The sequence below is a fragment of the Grus americana genome, chromosome 1, assembly GCF_028858705.1.
Source record: "Grus americana isolate bGruAme1 chromosome 1, bGruAme1.mat, whole genome shotgun sequence".
Taxonomy (NCBI): domain Eukaryota; kingdom Metazoa; phylum Chordata; class Aves; order Gruiformes; family Gruidae; genus Grus; species Grus americana.
Window position 1 is genome coordinate 17931359 of NC_072852.1, and position 16540 is coordinate 17947898.

Below are 16540 nucleotides of genomic sequence, written 5' to 3' on the forward strand. Positions count from 1 at the left end.
GGACCCTGGAGGTTGAATTTATGTGTGTGGAAAATGCCTATCCTCCAATCATTATTAAAATCATCATAAAATATGAATAACTGCAGAAATTCCTATGAATTGAAGCTGTACTTTTCAGTGAAACTAAATTAATGTTTTCCAGATGCTTTACTTTGATTGCGTTTTTTGATAGATATTTCTTTCTTACAGTACTTAGTATTTTTGACGGTGCTTTAACATATTCTTGCTTCTGACTTAAGTTTTAATATTAATGTTTCATTAGTTACGGCATATTGTGAATTTAAACTTGTAACAGATTTTTTGACAAAATTGTTATAAATTGAGTCAACAAACAGAAGTCTTTATCTTCTTTGAAGGTATTTTATGTGTATTTCTCCTGGTTAAAGGTCAAATGAGTAGTAGCTCAATGTTTTGTGGAGTACTGTTGAAAAGCAGTCTTTTTGTCATGCTGATTCCTGTAAAAAAATGCTGGTTTGCTTATTTGAATCTCTCAGAACTACTATATTTTAAAATATTTGACCACATATCAAAAATATGTGAGAATTTATAAACAAAAAAGTGAGAACTTGAAATCTACTTGAAAGGAAGAAAGACAGCTAATGAAACGCAAACCCTCCAACTGTTTTACCTGTTTCTGGAACATCTTCTGTCACAGGCCTCCTGCTCTGTTGTTTTGGGTTTGGTTTTTTGGGGTTTTTTTAAATAGAAAAGGAATTTCAGAGATTACTTAATTTCTCCTTAAAATTCTGTTTTCATACAAAACCATCAAGTTCTGATAAAATATTGAAACTAATTGCAATGCAATTAAACTGCATTGATGAAAATTTAAGGTCTTACATAAATCAAATGGTTATCAATTGGATATATTCAAGGATGCACTCATCTGTCAAAAGCAGGCTTGAAAGCTGTGGTGTGACTGGTGATGTTAATTCAGTGCAACTGCAACATGCTGCTGAAATGAAAGGGTTTGCTTGTTTTTTTTCTCCCATTCCGATGTTTTGGTTCCCTTCTGTGTTGATACCACTTTACTTGTCAGATAGAGGGCTCAGGTAGTTGCAGGTTGAGTTGGTTGGGAGAAGTAATCCAACAGGCAATTAGCTCATTGAAAGGAAGGGGATAAAAACCCCAGAGAATAAAGTCTGTTTTACTGAAGGGATGTCATCTAAAGAGACCGTGACAGCCTTGAGGAGTGGGGCCCATGAAGTTCAGCAAGGCCAAGTGCAAGGTCCTGCAGCTGGGTCAGGGCAATCCCCAATATCAATACAGACTGAGGGATGAAGGGATTGAGAGCAGCCCTGCAGAGGAGGACTTGGGGATACTGGTGGATGAAAAATTGGACATGAATAAGCAATGTGCATTTGCAGCCCAGGAAGCCAGTTGTATCCTGGGCTGCATAAAAAGAAGTGTGACCAGCAGATCGAGGGAGATGATTCTTTACTCGTCTTGTGAGATCCCATCTGGAGTACTGCATCCAGTTCAGGGGTCCCTAATACAAGAAAGACATGGACCTGTTAGAGCGCATCTAGAGGACCTCTGTGATTATGATTAGAAGGCTGGAACACCTCTTCTATAAAAAAAGGCTGAGAGACTTGGAGTTATTTAGACTGGAGGAGAGAAGGCTCCGGGGAGACCTTATTGTGACCCTTCAGTACTTAAAGGTGGGTTTATAAGAAAGGTGGAAAGAGACTTTGTACCAGGGCCTGTAGTGACAGGTGAAGGGGCAACGGTTTTAAACTGAAAGAGGGAAGATTTAGATTGGGCATAAAGAATACATTTTTTTATGATGGGGGAGCCCAGAGAAGTTGTGGATGTCTCATCCCTAGAAGTGTTCAAGGTCAGGTTTGATGTGGCTTTAAACAACCTGATCTAGTGGAAGATGTCCCTGCCTATGGAGGGATGTTGGACTACACGAACTTCAAATGTGCCTTCCGACTCAAACCATTGCATGATTCTATGATTCTAACTGACTTGCATTCTGGATGCACGATCACCAGATCCACTGGTGGGGGGCAAGAACTAGGTGGGGATGGGTGAGGTAGGATCTGGAACCATTAAACTTAAGATCAAATTCTGCCCCAAAGGGCATATGCTAATTTACATCAAACTGTAATAATCCTATGCTCCTGGCTGCACCAGAATGCTTGTTCCTGTCTGTCCCTTGTTGAGTGCTACCTGTTGTGACCAGATTCACAAAGCTGAGCTGCCTGACAACAGAACAAAACAAAAAAAGCAGTGGTCAGTTGTCTTGGTTTCAGCTGGAATAGAGTTAATTTTCTTCCTAGTAGCTGATACAGTGCTGTGTTTTGGATTTAGGATGAGAATAATGTTGATAACACACTGATGGTTTTAGTTATTGCCAAGCAGTTAAGGACTTTTCAGCTTTTCTTACTCCCCTGCCAATGAGTAGGCTGGGGCTGCACAAGAAGCTGGGATAGGGCACAGCCAGGACAGCTGACCCCAACTGACCAAAGGGATATTCCATACCATATGATGTCATGCTCAGTGTATAAACTAGGAGGAAAGCTAGCAAGGTGGCCACTGCTTGGAAACTGACTGGGCATCGGTTGGCGGGTGGTGAGCAATTGCATTGTGCATCACTTGTTTTGTGTATTCTTTTATCATTATTCTTTTCCCTTCCTTTTTTGTCCTATTAAACTATCTTTATCTCAACCCATGAATTTTACCTTTTTTTCCCCTATTTCTCTCCCCATCCCACTGGGGTGGGATTGAGCAAATGGCTGTGTGGCGTTTAGCTTCCTTCTGCGTCAAACCACAGCAGTCATTCTGGGGCATGAAGGGGTGAGGTAATGACAGATCTGACCGGAGTGTGTTAAAACAAATCTGTTACACACATTCGTTATATTAGCGCTGAGTGGGGATAATCACTTCTCTTCATCTACTGGACCGGGAGGCTGCTGGCTGCCTTTGCTGCCAGGGTGTACCACCGGCTCAGTCTGAGCTTGCTGTCTGTTGAGACTTTCAGGTCCTTTTCCATAGAACTCCTCCCCAGCCAGTCTGTCTCCAGCCTCTGTTCTTGCAAGATGCTCTAACGATGATTTATGAAAACCTGTTTCTGAGGGTGTATGTGGTCATGTGCAAAATATGTCCAAATAAGATATTCTTGATTATTTTCAACACATTAGTTGGTAATTTCACTTTTGTAATCTGTATAACAGTGTTTTGGTGCTTTTATATTGTGAATAAGAATCATGTATTCTTAGGTTTATTTTATAGCTAATTAATTTCCAAGACTATTTTGTCTTGCATTTCAAGCTGAACAATCAACAGATAAAATGTTTCCGATGTCCATTCACCATGCTTATGGTAAAGCTGGTTGTCTTTAGAATGCTTCTAAACTGTAGATGAAGTATGAGTATTTTTGCATTTTCGTCTGTAGGAATAATGTCTGTGCATGGGGGAAAACTAGAACTTTAGGATAAGTACTTTTTCCACTTAATTAAATAGACATTTCCATATATCCATTGTAATTAGCTTTTTTTATTACTAAATCATCCTTTATAACATTTTCCTCAACAGAGTCCCGTTAACATTCAAGTAAAAAGTTCATGCTGATCTGTGCCACCTGAAAATGTAATGTTCATGTGTAAAATAGAGTATAACTCTTCATTTTAAGTTCAAATATAATGGTAATAAAATAACCAAAGGGGAAATATATGCATTGCATAATGATCTAACCAGATGTATTAAAAATAGCAATAAAATATTAATATAATTACTTATCAGGGCTTGGGAATTTTTAGAATAAAAGGGAGATGATTAATTTTGAGGGACTGGATTATACTGAGGTATATATTAGCTATTTCTATGACTGATTAAATAGCAAGATTTATGATCTGCAAAGGGAATCCTGCAAAGTTCTTTCTTGCTCCTGGGTTATGGAAAGTTTGTTGCTAATGTGTGCCTCAAGTCTGAATCACGGATGGATGGATGGATGGAACGCTGCTTGGAAAGCCTTTCAGAGGTCTGTGGGAACAGATAAATAGCATGAATATGCAGCTCAAATGTTGAGAAGTACGTACAGAAATAACTGATGCTCTCTCTTCTGAAAATTCTTTACAGAACCTTCCAAAGATTTATTTTTAAGGAAAAAATAGGTCAAAGATAGCTTTCTTTGTACCTTTCCATTAACTTCCCGCAAGACAAGTTTCTTGATTATGTCTGCAATTGTTTTGGGTAGCTAGTTTAGGGTTATGATAAATTGCAGATCTGATATATGAGAATATGGGTTCATTAGCCAAGATAGACAGATATAAGGGATATGTACAGTAAGTGTCTCCACGTGTCTGTTACCTGTCTCTTGTCATGTGAACCACCTATCTCATGCATATGTGCTTTCAGGCATGGGTCAAGTTTCTCTATCACAGGTACCGCAGGGTCTACCTGTGCAAATGCAGAGATAGCTTGTCTAGGATTTCTGAGTATGCATCAGCCCAGAGCCTTCTGGTAAGCTTACCCAAATGGAGAAAGTAGTCTTTCCTTCCTCCTTCCTCAGCTGAACATAGCACCACAAATGTGGTGTGTTCAGGGAAAATGTGATATATGATATAACTGTCTTCAGAGTCTCCACTAACATCATATAGCTGATACTGAAAGACAGTACTGCAGTCATGCCCCAATTTCTGTATAAACAGATCCTAATGCCAGTCAGAGATGTGTGTTTTAGACATGTGGAAGCCCTGTCAGGAATTATCAGGAATGCTAGCAGTAGTTATTTCTGTACATAGTTCTCTTAACGTTTGAGCTGCATATTCATGCTCAGTGTCTGTTCCTGCAGCTACGATCACTGTAACTCCATCTGTGAGACAGAACTTCTATATGGTAATAACTGTTTAGTAATTTCCAGAAATTCAGATTGTTCATTTTATGCTAGTGTCTTGTCCAAGTTGGATCCTGAGAATGACAAAACATGGTGGTTTCTTTCTTGAAGCTATGCTAATTCTAAGGAAACACAATAGATGCTTGATCAGAATTGTATTTTATAACACTTATAAAAGTAACAGTTTTTTATTTTAGAATTCAAGTGTAAGTTGTGTTGCAAAACTTTATGAATGATAAGAAATATAGTTATAGGGATTACTGCTGATGATTCCAAACAGATTGCTCTGTCTTGCCGAAAGTGAGTTTACTGTTGATTGGAGACTTCTGTTCTGGTGAATAAATGATAGCTTGGGATTACTCTTATTCTTTTCATTATCAGTGGCTTCCGTAAAGCAATTTCTAAATTATGAACAATTTAAAATTCAAATATCCAGTTTTTCAAATTTAGATATTAATTGTAAAGTCATAAACATGAGAAATTCCAGGAGAAATAGGTTCCACAATTAGGGCTGGCATTTGTGCCTGTTCAGGATTCTAGAATGGCTTTTCTTCTAATGAGAAATTGACAACTTCAACATTTTTAGTAATCACTTATCAAACGATAACCCTAAATGGTTGTGTTGGGTTTGCGTGGCAAGGTTTTGGTAGCGGGGGGGGGGGCTACAGGGCTGGCTTCTGTGAGAAGCTGCTAGAAGCTTCCCCTGTGTCTGACAGAGCCAATGCCAGCCGGCTCTAAGACGGGCCCACCGCTGGCCAAGGCCAAGCCAATCAGCGCCTCTGTGATAACATATTTAAGACAGAAAAAAAGTACCAAGTTAGGGAAAGCTTTTGCAGCTGGAGAGAGGAGTGAGAAGATGTGAGAAACTCTGCAGACACCAAGGTCAGTGCAGATGGAGGGGGAGGAGGTGCTCCAGGCGCCGGAGCGGAGATCCCCCTGCAGCCTGTGGTGAAGACCATGGTGAAGCAGGCTGTCCCCCTGCAGCCCATGGAGGAAGGATGAGGGGGTGTAGAGATTCCACCTGCAGCCCGTGGAGGACCCCATGCTGGAGCAGGTGGAGGCACCTGAAGGAGGCTGTGGCCCATGGGAAGCCCACGCTGGAGCAAGCTCCTGGCAGGACCTGTGGACTTGTGGAGAGAGGAGCCCACGCCAGAGCAGGTTTGCTGGCAGGACTTGTGACCCCGTGGGGGACCCCACGCTGGAGCAGTCTGCTCCTGAAGGTCTGCACCCTGTGGGAGAGACCACGCTGGAGCAGTCTGCTCCTGAAGGTCTGCACCCTGTGGGAGAGACCACGCTGGAGCAGTTTGTGAAGGACTGCACCCTGTGGGAGAGACTCATGTTGGAGAAGTTCATCAAGGACTGTCTCCCATGAGAGGAACTCCATGCTGGAGCAGGGGAAGGATGAGAGGAGTCCTCCCCCTGAGGATGAAGAAGCGGCAGAAACACCGTGTGCTGAACTGACCATAACCCCCATTCCCCGTCCCCCTGTGCCGCTGAGGGGGGAGGCGGAGGTTGAAGCTGGGAGTGAAGTTGAGCCTGGGAAGATGGGAGGGGTGGGGGGAGGTGTTTTGAGACTTGATTTTATTTCTCATTCCTCTACTCTGTTTTGCTTAGTAATAAATTAGATGAATCTCCTCTCTCAGTTCAGTCTGTTTTGCTCGTGACGATAATTAATGAGTGATCTCTCCGTGTCCTTATCTCGACCCACAAGCTTTTCGTTGTACTTTTTCTCCCCTGTCTGGTGAATGAGGGGAGTGATAGAGCGGCTCTGGTGGGCACCTGCCCCCCAGCCAGGGTCAACCCACCACAGTGGTATTTTTCTGTTACTCTGCATGCCATAGCTGAGACTCAGATCTTTTGAAACTTAAGCATGGCCACGACAGGTACTTCTATCCAGAATCCTTTCTCTATTCATGCTTGGATGTCTGTTTCTGTTTTTCTGACATAATTTGTTGGAGCAAATACTGTTTTATGGTGTTTTAAACTTAGAGTAAAGGAAAAGAAGATTCAAAGTAGAGCAAGAGTCTAGAAATTTTTCCGTAAGCAGCTTTTGCCTTTCTCAACTCAAGAGAATTTTCTTACACAGAATACACTTAAATTACTGTTAAGAGTGAATACCATTAAGGGCAGACTTCTTTGAGGGCAAAATACATTCAGTATTGTGTCATCCTGTGTGACTGTTTCCTTTTCCAAAGGTCCTTCAGATCTTCAAAGTCTTGTTTGAAGCTCCTCTTCATAGAGGTCTTTGAAGACTTTATTAGTACTTGGAAAAAAAAAATAAAATTATTGAACAATGCTAGGCAGTTAATAAACAAACTCAGGCAGTAGAGTTGTTTTAAGTAGGAGCTGTTGGAATGTAATTAACACAGTTGTTATGTTAGTCCTGTTCTTTCGATGTGACAGTAATTAAATTATGTCTGTTATTGTCTGTTCAAAACTTGGAATAGTTAAAATGTAAAAAAAGCGTATCTGCTATGGTCTTCCTGTATGGTTCTGAGTCGATTTAGTCTGAGCAGCTAAGGACTGTATCATGGTTGTTGATGATCTGACCTCATACACATTGTTTCAAAGTAGATCCTGAAACTCTTGATGTACCGAAATCTGAGTTCGAAGAATCATTTGTACAAAAAATCTAATTTGTTGACATTTTTAAACTCATCTACACTGAGACTGTCATTAGCAATGAGCCTGAGTGAGATAGCATCGGTGTCTACTTTGCAAAGTAGAAATTGTACGTTGATTTAGAGGAATTGCAATTTAATCTATTGTTTGTGATATCACTAAACCGTATGGTAGGAATATGCCACAACAGTAAGCTTTGCATGAAAATTGCTGAGTTTGGACTAGCCCCTTTCCATGAGAGATCTTTTGGAAATTTCTAGTGGCTTGCTTGGTCACTGGAAGACTTCTATTCCTCCCCATCACTTGAGAAGATTGAATGCATCACTAGGATACTGTGCATCAGGATGCACAGTAAGAATTTCAGAAGCAGTTCCTAACTCTGCTCAATTTGAAATATATCTGTGATTATCTCCTATGAGGGTCTCTGGTAATGGGTAAACAAGATGATCAATGATAAAAACCGCTTTGGTGTGAGAGGAATGGAATGGGGTGGATATGGCATCAGATTTTGAAAATGATTTCAAGGGGATTTAGGAGAGCACAGACAATTAGGCATGCACATCAGGAAAGCGTAGAAAGTATAAAAATAACCAGAATTAGTGGTTAAAGGATAAAACCCATATTATTTAATATTTTCTATAACTCCTGTAGAGCAGCACAAATCTGGCAGGTTTTGGAAGGAATCAGTGAGCCTGTGAACAACTGTTTGGAAATGCAATTAAACTGTAATGCATTTTGATAAAGTCCTTTACCAGAAGTTCATAAAGAAGCTAAGCATCCATGGTAGAAGCATTGCCTGTTACCACGTAGGGAGGAGAAGGGTTTATATAAGTAGTCATCGAAAGAGAAAACATTACTTTGCTACTTTTAAAACCTAAAATGACCTTGTCCTCAGCATGCGGTATGCTGTTCTAATCCCTTCTGTCCATGCCATTTTGAAATGATATATTGAAAGTTAAAAAAAGATAATAATGGAGCAAGATAAGTGTGATCAATGGTATAGAACAGTTTCTGGGTGATGGATTATATTCTTCAGCTTGGATGCCTTAACTAAGTGGAGAAATGTAGTAGAAGTCTTTAAAATGATGAGCTGTGTGAAGAAGGTGAATAGGGAGTAGTTGCTTCCTATCTCTTCTGATGCAAGACCTAGACAGTATCTTGTAATACTGCTCAGTGATAGGCTTAAAAAAAAAAAAAAAAAAAGAGGAGTGGTTGAGTAACTAAGCTGCGGGGCTGCTTAGCAAAAGATGCAAAGCATTTTACATGGGTTTAGAACCTGAACAGTTTGAAGTTGGGTTGAAAAATCTTTAAACAACTTTACCAGGATACCACCTTGAGTTAGGGAAGTCTCAGCGCTGGAAACTGAAAGAATGCTGCAAGCGTATCACTGCAGCCTTATTTTGCTCTTACTGTCGCCTGTAGGCATTTGCTGCTGACTGCTCTTAAAAGGGAAGACACAAGGTGGTGGTTTTGTTTGGCCCACTAGCCAATTTTAAGTTTGTAACAATAAGCCTTTGTTGGGACTTCAGGTAACAGAAAATTGAGGGCATCAGGAGGAGGTATCCTGAGGGCTGTAGTTTTTCTTCAGGGCAGGTGTCTTCAGAAGCTCTTAAGGAGCTTGTGTCTCTTTGGAAGCCAATAATGCAGTTTGCTAACCTGGCACTGAGAGTAAAATTTTCAGGAAGAGAACAAACCTAGTAGTAATTGGTTCTCAATACTTACATAAAAGACATTGTTTTCTGTGATTTAGATGAAATATATGGTGCTATCAGTATGCTTCAGAATGAAAATATTTTATCGTCTACATAAAATTTACAGCATCAGCTTTTGGGATTTTAAGTGGCCGTATTTATGATTTCTAGCTCTTACCCAGATTTGAACTGTTGTCTGGCCTACCATAATCCAAAAATATACCCTGAGCACTTCTTTTATTGCTATTTTAACAGTTTCTGTAATTTATAATATATTGAGTTGTGTAAAACTGTGGTTTCATTACATAGCCCAATAGAAGATTTAGTCTTTGATTCTGAGACTATGGATACTATTATAACATGAGAATCAGCACCTACTTTTTAATAAGATATTGCTTTTTCCATCCTGTTATGTAGGAAAAAAAATACCGTTTTCAGTGTAGAAAATTTTGGGCTGCAACACTTTGTAAATCTCTTTCTTACAGCCTAGGAAATTTTTAAGTTTTCAAGAGTCAGGCCTAATTATTACAAAGGTTGAAAGATCTTTTCGTTTAAAGGAAGTATCTTGGAGTAATTGTGGAATATGATATATGTGCACACAGCGTGCTCCAGCACACTTGTGTGTATGTGTGTTCTTGTGCATGTGCACTCTCTCTCACCTGAACTGTATTTAAGATTCAATTTACATTATAATTTCCAGCTTCAAGAGAGATTTTGGGTAAACTCTGCTTACCATTGATAGTGTTAATATACATGGTGGCTATGATCATGTAAGTGTCATGCTTCCCTCCCACCTGCCCCCACATTTTCGCATAACATTGGGAGCAAGGTGAACCAAGATTTTTAAATAGGAGTTTGCTTAGAGGCTTCACAAATGTGAATGAAGTACTTAAATGAGTTGAAAAATTAAAATTGAGAAGATCCCTTTCTAACTGTCGTGGTTTAGCCCCAGCCTGTAACTGAGCACCATGCAGCTGCTCATTCAGTCCTCCCCCTGCCCCCAGGGGGGTGGGGAGGAGAATGGAAAAAAACCCTCGTGGGTTGAGATAAAGACAGTTTAATAGGGTAACAAAGGAAGAGAATAATAATAATAGTAATAATAATAACAATAAAACAAGTGATGCACAAATGCAATTGCTTACCACATGCAGAAGGGAGAAAAACTGCAACCCGATGCCCAGTCTGTTTCCGAGCAGCGATCCCACCTCCCGGCTAGCCTCCCCAGTTATATCCAGAGCATGGCATTCTATGGTCGGAAATATCCCTCTGGCCAGGCTGGGTCAGCTCTCCTGGCTGTGCTCTCCCAGCTTCTTGTGCACCTGGCAGGGCGTGGGAAGCTGAAAAGTCCTTGACTTAGTGTAGACACTACAACTACCCAGCAACAACTGAAAACATCAGTGTGATATCAACATTATTCTCATATTAAATCCAAACCACAGCACTATGCCAGCTACTAGAAATAAAAACTAACTCTATCTCAGCTGAAACCAGGACACTGACATAATGAGAAAAATGTCAGAAAGCTTTTTTTTTTTGTCATCTTTTGTTCATGTGATAATTTACTTGAACATATCTAAATTGATGTATAGGAATTCTTAAATATACATCAGTAGAAAACATAGAGCTGTAGATATGCCATATACAGATTACTTAATGTATCCTTTATATTTAAAAGTGCTCTGATCGGTAAAACCTTATTAAAAACAAGCAAACAACACATGAAGACTTTGTGTCAAAACTTTGCATTTGCTTCTGTAAATGGTTCTGATATTTTCATCAGTACATTGTTGGTGAACAGCGTGTGTGACCTGAAAAGATTAGAAGCACTCTGCCTATATTTGTGCTTGGCTGCAGTCATTATCTTCAAATTATTGACAGTGTTTTTTCTTTTCAATTTGACTGGCTCTATTTGTCCTTCCATGATGACATAAAAGGTTGTTTTCCTTTCCTCTTCAGCTTTCTTCCTCTGTTAAAATTATCCTGTCATCACCTATTTAAAGAAAAGATGGGGGACTTTGTTTAGTTAAAGCCTGCAAAATCTGAATTTTCAAAATAGAAAGTATCCTGATAATCGTAACTGTAGTTGAGGTCTTATGTGCAATACATTAAGTAGTGCAGTAAGGTTCTGTGTCATTCAGAGAGCATTGTATCCCCAGGGCTCTTAGCTTAGAGAGTTGCAAATTTGTTTAATTTTCTGACCCTGGGAAACAACTTTTAATACTCTGAAATTCCTTCTATATATTTTAAAATATATAAATCAGTGCGGAAGGGCAAAGGATCTAAAATGTTAAAATTTCTGATACGTAGATAAGAAAAGTGGAGGGTGCCCCTGCCCGCAGCAGGGGTTTGGAACTAGATGATCTTTAAGGTCCCTTCCAACCCAAACCATTCTATGATTCTATGAAAAGTTGCGTTTTGAAACTTGAAAATATTTCCTAAGTAATGAGTAGAAAAAGTAATATAGTGTGTTTTCATTTGTGTGTATAAATATATAAAGAGTGTGTGTGTGTGTATATATCTGTTTATATATATACACACACAGAAGGATATATGTGTATATATTACACTTACAAATTTATTATATATAATTAATAATATACATATGTTATTATATTTATATATAATACTCAGTATGCGTTTGATTCCTTCTGTGTATGCTTACAGCTGCCTTTGTACTTTTACACCAGATGGCACCCACAAATGCTATTTACATTCCGTTTTCCATGTGTAATTGAAATAATTGAAGAAGTCACAAAGAAAGATTTTCAGATTTATTACAGACTCATTGTTATGAAGTGCTCATAGTATTCTGGAAGAGATTTAAAATTAAAGTAACATGGAGATATGTTGAACGTACTGAACAGTTGCTTTGGAAGTAGATTTAATGTGCACTTGTAAAGTATCTGTGTTCTTTTTAGCACTCCATTGTAAGTTAGTAATATTTCGAACAGATAGCTGTCGGTACTGTGGCTGCATGTGGTGATTAGAAATGGAGTATATTTGTTACAATATGCATCAGAGTGACTAATAAGAATCTCGTTGATATACGTGGTTGAAAATACTGGAATCTACTTTGGTATTTTGTTCCAGATAGACAAATAAAAAATGCTAGCAGTGTATGGTGTAGATACTGCAACATTTGGAGGATATTAAGAATGCAAGTAAGACCATCCTTAGTTCACTCAATATCACTTTCTCAGTATATCCACAGAAAATGTTACTCTAGGACTTAATTTTCAAGGTAAACACCTTTCCAAGTTATATCTTACTGTCGACATTCAGAATAGAGCTAGCACTATGGATGGGATTTGATACTCAGTGGTTAATCATGCTTTTAGAAACTGTGATCTCATCTCTTTTTTTTTTTTTTTTGTGAGTATGGGAGGATAGTCTCTGTTAAATTTGTTCACTGCATTTTTTCTTTATTTTCACTTTCTAATCAAATTTCTTCCATTTAGAAGTTCGCTAACCATAAAAAAAAAGTGAGGAATTAGGTAATACATATTTTCATGTTTAGTGAAGACAACAATTGAAATATTTTATTTTAAATTATAATGATTATTTTTTTGAGAAGAAGCCCTGACAGACCTAGTTGTAGTTGCAGAGCAGTGCGTTGATTATACTAGCCTCTACAGAGTAGGTACAGACTACTAACACAAGGATTTCAGTGAGGCAAGTTTTGAGCCCTTGTGACATTATAAAGTCTTAACCTCCTGTATTGTAAGGTGAAACTAATTATGTGTCAGAGTCTGAACTAGATATTATAACTATTCAGCTGTGAAGAAGGTTAATTTAGTTCACTGAAAGTTGGACGCTATCTGAGCAGAACATCAAGGAATTTAGATATTGCACACTAATGCATGTATTTTTGTTTTTATCATAGATCTATTGTATTCATGCATACTTTGTCATGTGTGAATACTAACTAGAAAGCATCAAGAACAGTGGTTAGAAATACAAGGCATTTTATGTTAACTGTTTACTGAAGATCTGTTGAGGCAAGACAATCCTGTTCTCAGTTATTTACTACTTTTTTCAGAGTTTTGTCTTTTGCTTAATATCGATGCTCAAAGTTACACAAGGAATAAATAAGGAAATGTAACAAAAATTTGCTGGATGAGTAATGAAACATTCCTGTGAGGACCCACAATTCTGAGGGAAAATAGGCAGGAGAGTGGAATACTGGAACGGTTTTTTCTCAAAAGTTAGCAGAGAACTTGGATTGGATTTATGTGACAAGGTTTTGGTAGCATGGGAGTTGCAGGGGTGTCTTCTGTGAGAAGAGGCTCCATGTTGGACAGAACCAGTTCCAGCCAGCTACAAGGTGGACCTGTCGGTAGCCAAAGCAGAGCTCATTGGTGATGTTGGTGGTGCATGTGTGCTAATGTACTTAAGAATGGGTAAAAAATACTGCACAGCAGCTGTGAGAGAGGAGCGAGGAAAAAGTGAGAGAAACAGCCCTGCAGACACCAAGGTCAGTGCAGAAGGAGGGGGAGGAGGTGCTCTGGGAGCCGGAGCAGAGGTTCCCCTGCAGCCCCTGGAGAAGACCATGGCGAGGCGGGCTGTCCCCTTGCAGCCCATAGAGGATGATGGTGGAGCAGATATCCACCTGCAGCCCATGGAGGACCCCATGCCGGAGCCGGGGGATGTGCCTTGATGGAGGCTGCGGCCTGTGGAGGGCCCATGCTGGAGCAGGCTCCTGAGCTATGGCCCGCAGAGAGGAGCTCACACAGGGTGTCTGGCAGGACCTGTGGCCCCTGGGAAGCAGCAGAGATGAAGTGTTATGAACTGACCACAACCCCCATTCCCCCATCCCCCTGTGCCACTTGGTGGGGAGGAGGTAGAAGAGTAAAGTTGAGTCAAATTTTGAAGCTGGTATCACTAATTAAATTGTATGGTAGAGGAATTAAAATCTTAACCACTGTACTTCTATATTGCCTTGAGGAATAATTCATAAATTTCATGAGTTTGACATGTTTTTTCTTTAACTGTGTTACTAGCTTTTTCCTCCACCTATAAGCACAAAAGGAGTAAGAATAGTAGGTAACAGAATACTTTTTATGTTTAGAAAGTCCTTCTCTCAGTTTCACAAACTCCAGAAAGTCAATTACAAGTGTCATAGGAGGGAATACGTACAGCGTAGCTTAATTAGAAGAGAGGACTGGAGAAGCCAACAAAGATCTTTCCACTTAGATGAGTCAGCACAAGTAGGAGAGAGGCTGACAGCTGTGTTCATCTGCAGCTGAAATAATGAACAGAAAAAATAGATGAATAGCAAAAGATCAAATATAGTGAAGAGCAAACTGATCGGTTTTCAAACCCAAGATGGCAGTTTTGCCTTGCATTTCCAGGTGTGCATGGAGTAAATGATGATTTGAGAAAGAAAACAGTTTCAGATTCATAGATCACAGTTGGGAGTTGTACCACCTGGGGTGAGACTAATGATTGAAGTAGTAGTGTTTTAGCGCTGTGTTGACTTTCAGTGTTAAATATGTGAAGATACTTTTACAGAGGATCTGCTATAGGTTAAATAACTGAGTATCATATTGCTGTACTTTGAGTACAGTACTACTTCTAGAAATATCAGTTAACTTTAAATAGAAGAGTATATAAACATTTGAAAAAAATATAAAATATAGTTTTCATTGGTAGCGTAAGTTCTGTAGAAAAAAATTATTGTACTATTTCCTAAAGATGCTGTTTCCTGGATATGATACACAACTAATAGAGGAGTGTGTCAGAGTTGTACAAAAGGTACTGTCCCAGTGCATGGGACAGTTTCTCTGTCCCTGAAATAAGATGATAGATTTGAACTCTGTGTGAGACTTTCCATTCTTTCAGTTTTGATACTTTGTTGTACTACTGAGGATGCTCATGTTCTGTTTGAGAGACAACGCCAACAAGATTAAAAGTTTGCCTATTTTAGTGGGTGATTCCTGTGGAAAATTCCAAAATTCAGAGAATTATTCTTGCTTCCTCGTCAACACTGTTTTGGTTTATACATTGATTTCTAATATCGAATACTCTGCAAGTGGTATTGCTAGGCCAGTAGAGAACTCTGCTATAATTTTTTAAATAGCTACTATGGTCAGTTACAAGTGATCAGAGCATATAATAAACTTTTTGATACTGTAAATCACTGTTGTTGTCTGAGGTACTATAACCAACAGAATTATTAGTGTGTAATTTTCCCTTATGAACTTTTAGGTTTCATACTTTATGGCAGTTTTCTGGAATTGGAAGATTAAATTGCAATTCAATTCCATAAACCAAATCAAAATTAAAAAAAACCCCATGTAAATATAGTCAATGAAGTCAATATGGCCTTTTTTTTTTGTAATTAAAAATAAACTGATACTCATCCCTTTAAGGCCAAGTTAAAATTTGATACTGAGTTGAGAAAAATTAATATTCCAACATCAATGAAAATTTTGTTAGAATGATTTTTGGCATAGTTGCTTAGCTCTCCAACTGGTTTTCATAAAATAATTATTCAAACAATAGCAGTTGAGGCAAAAAATCCTTTACCCTGTTTTTTTGTGTAGGTAGTGGTTACATGAAAACAATTTTACATAGCAACTTTCTTTTAAAACAGATATTAGTAATTGTCTTTTCTTGAATCTCTCTGTATAGAAAACCATAACAGACTGAGTTGAGTGGAGGAATTGTCAACCAAATACTCAAACATTGCTGTGTATTTAAATAATGTCTTTATTTAAAAACACTGATCAATTTGGAGTTAGAGTGGAGATGTATTTCAAACTGTAGTCTATATTATAGAGCTGCAATCCAAAAATAAAAAATCCAGTTAGAGTTAATTCATTCAAATACATGCAAATACCCTGCCATTTTAGCTATATAGCTTGTGTGTTAGATTTTGATTCATGATACTAACTGTAACCTTGGGTTCAGAACAGTCATGACTCCATTGAAATAGACTTGTGATTTCCTATGCTGCTGGAAGGTATTATTATGAACTTCTAAAGATCAAATTCTTATCCTGTCACTGATTAGGGTCTACATTTTCATATTTCCTTCATTATTTGTGATAAAACTGTAAATTTATGAGGAAAAAAAATCACCTTAAAAAATCTCTAACGTGGCCACTTTGGCATTTAAGATGACAGCCTTTAAAGCTACTTTGACTTCTGCAATAAAGCTGTAGCTTCAGAGGTACTAGATTAGCAAGCAGAGAGCAATTGATGCAGTAATAGCTATAGGGTATGCTGTTGGAGTCAGGGACTTGAAGTAGGACTATACAATGTGATGATTTACTACTTAACTGTAGAAGCATACCTAGGAAATGTAAAAATGAAACACAAACACCTTAAGAAAACATAGAAGAATACATGGATTGAGATAAGTAATTGAAGGAAAAGAAACTTTTTTC

At 38.6% G+C, this 16540-nt stretch overlaps 1 protein-coding gene across 1 annotated transcript in view; it reads left to right on the forward strand.

Annotated features, from left to right (window-relative positions):
- The window catches only part of TBC1D22A (TBC1 domain family member 22A), a 179427-nt gene that overhangs the window by 67029 nt on the left and 95858 nt on the right, over window positions 1–16540 (forward strand). The gene's annotated exons all lie outside the window — the stretch shown is intronic.